General features: G+C 36.2%; 1 protein-coding gene across 2 annotated transcripts in view; it reads right to left on the minus strand.

Annotated features, from left to right (window-relative positions):
* The window catches only part of LOC121320302 (microtubule-associated tumor suppressor 1 homolog A-like), a 63944-nt gene extending 56799 nt beyond the window's left edge, over positions 1-7145 (minus strand). Inside the window, exon 1 of one of the 2 annotated variants that reach the window (XM_041258553.1) lies at positions 6680-7145. The gene's annotated coding sequence lies outside the window, so the exon portion shown is untranslated. The remainder of the gene's footprint in view (positions 1-6679) is intronic. The other variant, XM_041258552.1, reaches the window with a different exon arrangement.
* Between the last annotated feature and the right edge of the window lie 243 nt (positions 7146-7388).

Raw genomic sequence — 7388 nt, forward strand, 5'->3', positions numbered from 1 at the left:
ACAAAAGGCAGATTATGGACCTTTTGTCTCCAGGAGTGTGAAGAATGCACTGAGTTCAGAGGTTGTCACACTAGACTACATACACACACACACACACACACACACACACACACACACACAATAAATTAAATTACTTTTGCAATTGGTTAAGTGTCAGAGAAAGGGGAGGTGGACCATTTATACAGAAGGGTATTTAATGTCATGCAAACATTGTAATGATGAGTATTCTGTTTGTCCTGTACCTGGGACCAGACTCCCTGCATATTTCAATAAACCTGGCAACTGATTGAAGAAAAGGACTCTGTGCATTTTCTTGAATCTACTTAATCACCATCATTTTTTTTAAGTTGCTTCATTACTTCTTGTGTGTAGAACTCTAACACTGAAAGGTGTTTTGCATGGTTTCTATGGCTGTGTTAAAGGTTAATATACCTAGTAGCAGGTGAATTATATTGTTTTTAGTGATTATCTTGCCAGGCCACCATTGTAAATGAGGCCTCTGTCTCAATAATGGTATTCCTGGTTAAAGAATAAATAAATACAAAATAAATGATAAACGTAATTTTTAGATTCATGAAAACAATCACAAATGTGATTTTATCTATTAAAATATTAAACCCATTAATAAAGAAATTAGACAATATCCATTTATTGTAATAGTGGTCTAATGTTCAAACAAACAACTGAAGCATACAGTATTTTAAAAGTTCTGATAGTTCTAAAAGAAAGAAAACAGTATACATAAAGAGGCTCAACTTAAGCTATATTCTATACTATCAATGGTCATACAAACCAAATGCAGCTCAGAGGGAAAATAAATAAATACATAAATTATACTATGTTTATATATTATACCAAGGCAAATGTCGGCATTCAGAAATCAAAGCTCTGTCTAATCTTGTTAGGAATAGCTTAGTCTTCTCCCTGCAGGGATGTAGTAGTTCAGCCTTACTTAAAATTGCTGGAGAAAAAAAAAAAAAAAAGATTGGTATGTTTTGCTGCATTCCTGTCAAATACAATAAGAACATTCAGTCTTAAAACCATATTATTTATTTATATTATATAATAAAAAATGAAATTCTAGGGTACTTATTTACTTTGCTTCAAAAGGCAGTTTCAGTATTGTACTAAACAATACTGAAACAATGTTTTACAGTATCAGGAGTGTGCAATTTGTATCGCCCGATGCCTGGGACAACAACATTTGTGTGACGGACAAAACGTTTTGCCATTATGCTTTGCCTGTCGGACCAGTAATTTGCATTTATTTGTCCTATGTTCGTTCTGCTGCTAGAAAGACAAGCAAGTTTCTGAAAACTGAATTGCGAAGTCTAGCACCTACACAAACATTTTAAAAAGTGTTTATGCCCCACCCCTACAACTTCTGATTGGCTAGCTGTGGAAGAGGCTTGTCGTCTATTGGTTACAAAGAAACGGCTGCCCGAGAGACTGGCAACGCACAGACTAATCTTTTAAAGATATTTACGTTTTTTGTAAATCAATGTAAATGTATTAGTTACCTGACGTAAATGTAGCAAAGCTACAAAAAAAAAAGCTTATATAGGAGATTGCCTGTACAATATTTTGTTATTTTAAAAATAAAAAAAGACAGTAAATCTCATGGCAAATGTGTTTAATTCATTAATGTATATTTATCAGTGAGAGTAGTACAGGAAAGAATGTTGCCCTCAAAAAAAAAAAAAAAAAAAAAAATAAGCCATCAGGGTATGAAACCAGGATCACCCTGCTGCAGCAGTGTTCCACTTAGCCAGCATGGCACAAGATGTTAGGAGGAGGAAAAATAACTGTAAAATGTTGTACACTGTTTTAGAAAAGTATATAATAGAAAGGAAAAACATATTGCAGCATTTTGGTAGAAAAACAGTACAAAATGCACAGAAACTTGACAGGTTATACACAAGAGCTTTAAAAACCTGGGGTTCAGCAGTTATAAAACTGAAAGAACAGCAAGAAAGTGTTCAGTGTTCCACACAGCAGCAGTAATAGCAATGATTTCATATCTGTGATGTAACAAAACTAAAACACCTGTAAATCAGGAGTTTGATTCAGCTTAGAGAAAAAGTTAAAATAAATAAACAGGCAGAAGCAATTTTTATATTGGAATAACTCCCAAGTATTGCTTATTACAATTGTACTCTTAGTATGTTACTTAAATTTACTAGCAAATGTGTTCCAACCTGCACTGAAAAGAAGATTTCCTTAAAGTATGTTCAAGATTTGTTGAGGTGAGGTGGGGTCACTGGGAACATTTTGTGTATCTTGAAGAATTTAGTGAACCTGTCAAGCTACAAGGCCCTGTTAATCACTAACTGACTGATTGACTGTGTTCACTTTTAAATAAAACCAAAATCCTACAAGTTGTACTTGAGTTTGAGTTGAGTTTTGTGCAACAGGGAGGGGGCAAGTAGATTTTTCTAGCATTTTGTCCCTTGTTTTTTTTTTCTAAAAATTGCAAACCCCTGAAGTATAAAAACCTTATTTTGTGATCTTATGTAATAATGGCTACCATAATCACTGGAGTGCAGAACTATGCACCACTTTATCATGGATCTAAATCCTTACTGTGTATTGATTAAAGTCCATAAATACCTGAGTTGCACTGGACTTTATCCTTGAGTAGATAGTACTACATACTGTACAGAGATTCTGTAAATATGTAATAAAACTAAGACGATTTTGTACATGGAAGGATGCATACACAATAGACAATTTCAAAAAGCTACTAAAGTATTGTCCTTTGAAAACATGCTGAAATTACAAATACAGAAGCACATGTCAGCTGAGTGCCTCCAGTCACAGTCCGTCAGATCCGCTAGTTTGTCTGTTGTAACACTGGCTTGCGAACATCAGTACTAAAGGTCTGGGATAAAATCATTAAAAAAAAAAAAAAACCTTTCTGTGCCATCAACTTCAGTCATGACTATGTACTCCGTTTATTACTGTTCAGTTACACGAGTTTGATATCAAAACAATGATACAAAAAAAACCAATAAAATACAACAGGAACATGTAATCCTAACTGAATAAATTAAGTAAAATCGCGATTATGAAATTTACTTTTTTTCATGTTTGCTTTGTATTCAATAAAATTATAAACGTTATTTCAGCCATCACATTAATATTGGACACTACTGGAAGTATAGTTTTGTAACATTTGAAAAAAGTTGTAAACAAAGTCTAAACAAGACCACTGTATACAACAGTGTACTGTAGCAGTACAGCTATGGCCAAGAGATTTGCACCACCCTATAGAATGAAAATGTGACACTTCGAAATCTAACATGAAATACTTTTCTACTATTATGGCTTCTGGTAGACTTTTCTGATATCATTTTGCAGATTCTTTGTTACATAAATAATCTAATCTGAATGTATTATTATTATTATTATTATTATTAATAATGAGACAGATAGAGATACACACACACAGTGCCTATAGAAAGTCTACACCCCCTTGAACTTTTTTCACATTTTGTTGCGTCAGTGCCTCAGAGTTTCAGACATTTAAATGAGGATTTTTTTTGCACTTATCTACACACCATACTCCACTGTCAAGGGGAAAAAAGGTTTTATTGAGAAAAAGATCATACAGTACTGTGAAAAAGTATTTGCCACCTGTCTGATTTTCTGCATTTTTTGCACATTTTTCACATTGAATTTGGTCAGATCTTTTTGTGGGTTGTAGTAGTATATAGAGGGAGTCTGAGAGCAAGAATGACGCCAAAGTTTGCTTTTTCTTTTATTTGTTTGGTGTGCAAGATAATCAAACATGCAATCTTCAGGTGTGAAAAAGTTATTGCCTGTACTTTGGCAGCAATTACAATTATGAGCTATGGCAATATTTGACCATTCTTCTTTAGAAAACTGTTCAAGCTCGGTCAAGTTCCTTGGGGAGCATTGATGGACAGAAATCTTCAAGTCATGTCACAAATTATTGATTGGATTTAGGTCGGGGATCTGACTGGGCCACTCGAGGACATTTACCTTTTTGTTCCTTAGCCACTCCAGTATAGCTTTGGCTGCGTGCTTTGGGTTCTTGTCATGCCGAAAGGTGAACTTACGGCCCAGTTTCAGCTTTCTTGCAGAGGGCAGCAGGTTTTCCTCAAGGACTTTTCTGTACTTTGCTCCATTCATTTTCCCTTCTCTCCTGACAAGTGCCCCAGTCCCTGTAAATGATAAACATCCCCATAACATGATGCTGCCACCGCCATGGTTCACAGTAGGGATGGTGTTCTTTGGGTGATGCGCTGCGTTGGGTTTGCACCAAACATAACGCTTTGCATTTAGGCCAAAAAGTTCCATTTTAGTTTTGTCAGACCACAAAACGTTTTTCCGCATGGCTACAGAATCTCCAGAGTGTTTTTTTTTTTTTTTTTTGCATACTGCAAAACAGGATTCAAGGTGGGCTTTCTTGAGTAATGGCTTCCTTCTTGCCACCCTACCATACATGCCAGATTTGTGGAGTGCTTGGGATACTGTTGTCACATGCACACTTTGACCAGTCTTGGCCATAAAAGCCTATACCTCTTGCACAGTTGCCACTGGCCTCTTGGTAGCCTCTCTGATCAGTCTCCTTCTTGCTCGGTCATCCAGTTTGGAGGGACGGCCTGATTTAGGCATGGTCTTGGTGGTGCCATACAGCTTCCACTTCTCAATAATAGTCTTGACAATGCTCTTAGGGATATTCAAGGCCTTTGACATTTTTTGTACCCATCCCCTGATCTGTGCCTTTCAACAACTTTGTCCCGGAGTTCTTTTGAAAGCGCCTTAGTGCTCATGGATGAGTCTTTGCTTTGAAATGCACTACTCAGCAAAGGGAACCTATAGGAACTGCTGAATTTATCCTGAAATCATGTGAATCGCTACAATTTAAACACAGGTGAAGGCCACTTGTTGTGTGATTTTGAAGGCGATTGGTTACACCTGAGCTAATTTAAACCTATTGTAATGCACACAGTTGGGATGAGGTTCTTCTGTTCGAACACAGTGTTTGGTTTTCGCCAAACATAATGTTTCTCATTGAGGCCAAAAAGTTCTACCTTTGACTCATCTGTCCAGAGAACATTGTTCCAGACGTCTTGTGGATCATTTATGTACTCTTTGCGAACTTCAGACTGGCAACAATGTTCTTTTTAGAGAGCAGTGGTTTCCTCCTGACTAGCCTTCCATAAACACCATTCTTTTTCAGTCTTTTTCTGATAGTTGAGTCATGAACACTCACATTAGCCAAGATGAGAATGGCCTGCAGATCCCTGAATGTTACTCTGGGGTTCTTTGTGACATCCTTGATGATTTTCCAGTTTGTTCTTGAAGAGATCTTTACTAGGATGACCGCTCCTGGGTAGAGTGACTGTGGTCTTGAACTTTCTGCATTTGTAGACACTGTCTGAGAGTGGATTGTTGAAGCCCCAAATCCTTAGAAATGGTTTTGTAACCCTTTCTAGACTGATGAGCATCAAGAACTGTTTTTCTGAGGTTCTCAGAGATTTCTTTTGATCGTGGCATGATGCATTTCCACACACCTGTATGGTGAAGACCAAACTCACAAAGTTTGTGATCTTTATATAGGGTGGGTCCTCCCAGACTCACCCCTGAAGATCTACCTAATTATTTATACACCTGGTTCTAATTATTCACTTAATTGAGCTGATAAAACCAGGGGTTCACTCACTTTCACATACCCTGCATCTTAATTACTCATTGTTTGTCTAATTCATACATCATTTTGTTTAAAACAAAACATGGAATTGGGTTAATATAAACCATATTGGATATTTAAGAAAAGACTGGTTTTGATTCAAGAAGGCTATCATGGTAAAACTATGGAATTTCCACAATTATCATTAGGGTTCACAAACTTTTTCTTGGCACATTATATAGTGCCTATAGAAAGTCTACACCCAATTTCAAAATGTTCAGCTTTTGTTGCCTTATAGCCTGGAATTAAAATACATTAAAATAAATATTTTTCTACTTTAACATGTTACACATTGTAACGTCTTGCTGCAAATAAAGGCACGCACACAAGGGCCATGGCCACACCCCCAGCCCCTGCAGCTATGCTGTCTCTGCCTGCGTTAAATTAAATCCTGTGTTTGTCCCAGCACTAATATATATATATATATATACACACACATACACAATATTATCTTAGTAATAAACACTAGTGGAAAGCATGCTCCCTAAAATGTTTCCTACAGAATCATTAACTAACAGTAATAAGCAAATACTTGCACCACCATAAAAATGTTTTTATAAAACAAACAGTTAATTTAAGTTATTCTGGAATGAATGTCAATCAAACTATTTATTCAGAATCTCTATATGTGAAGCAGTGTTTCAAAATAAAAAATAAAAGGTAATTCTTCTGTGTATTGATGATATGCATCCTGGCATATGTACAGCACACTTTGCTTTCTATACGGTACATATTATACACTGACATGAAATTAAATATCTAAACAAAATACAAAACATGCAATGAAAAAGCTTGAATTCTACCATAAAAAATACTACATACTGCTCACACCAATTAGATTCCGTCTCAATACAACTGAAGCCTGTATCATCAATTAAAATTGTCACTTTTTTACACAATAGTCATAACCCTACCTTAAAGTTAGAGTTAAAATTTATTCAACAAACCCACAAAACTTACCCCACAATAAGCATTCTTAAAGAAGGTTTATCACTCAGGACTGCAGAGCCATATAAAGCTATTTGAATTCTTCATTCCTCTGCCAGGAGTTTTACTCTCTGTTCAGATCCCATTAATGCTTAGTACAGCACTAAACAGGATAAACCAGAAGTGCAGTAAAAACTACAACAGCAGCCTGAACTCGGCCTCCTCCTGAGACTGCTCTGTTTTCTCAGCCGAACTCACTGGTGCAGAAGTAATAAGGCTAAGCTTTGTGACTCTCGGGCAGGCTGGAATTCATTTCGTAGGAACTTCTTTCTAGCAGTTTATCTGGCTTTCCTTTCCACACCTCTGTGCTATCAACCTCTGCAGGCAGAAGCACAGTTATACTGTATTCTTGGTCAATAGTTCAAGGTCCAGCTCTGGAGTGTTTTCTATATAGTGCCCAAGCCAAGTGCTAAGTTTACTAGAAACAACTGGATACCTTATCCGTGTCAGTGGGAGTGGCCAAAAGGCTGTCAGACCAAATAAGCATTCAGGGTTGCTTAGCAACAGAAGTGCCTTTTATATGAGAACAAGGATCAGCAAGGACTGGAAATTAATGAGAGAAAAGAAAAAGTAATAAGAAAAAATCAAGATTATGCTTTTTTTTTTTTTTTTTTTTTTTTTTTTTTTTTTTTTGCTTTTTTTATATACCTAGCAGATTGTAGGTTTTCTACTGCAGTGTAAA

This window comes from Polyodon spathula, chromosome 1 (genome assembly GCF_017654505.1).
Source record: "Polyodon spathula isolate WHYD16114869_AA chromosome 1, ASM1765450v1, whole genome shotgun sequence".
Taxonomy (NCBI): domain Eukaryota; kingdom Metazoa; phylum Chordata; class Actinopteri; order Acipenseriformes; family Polyodontidae; genus Polyodon; species Polyodon spathula.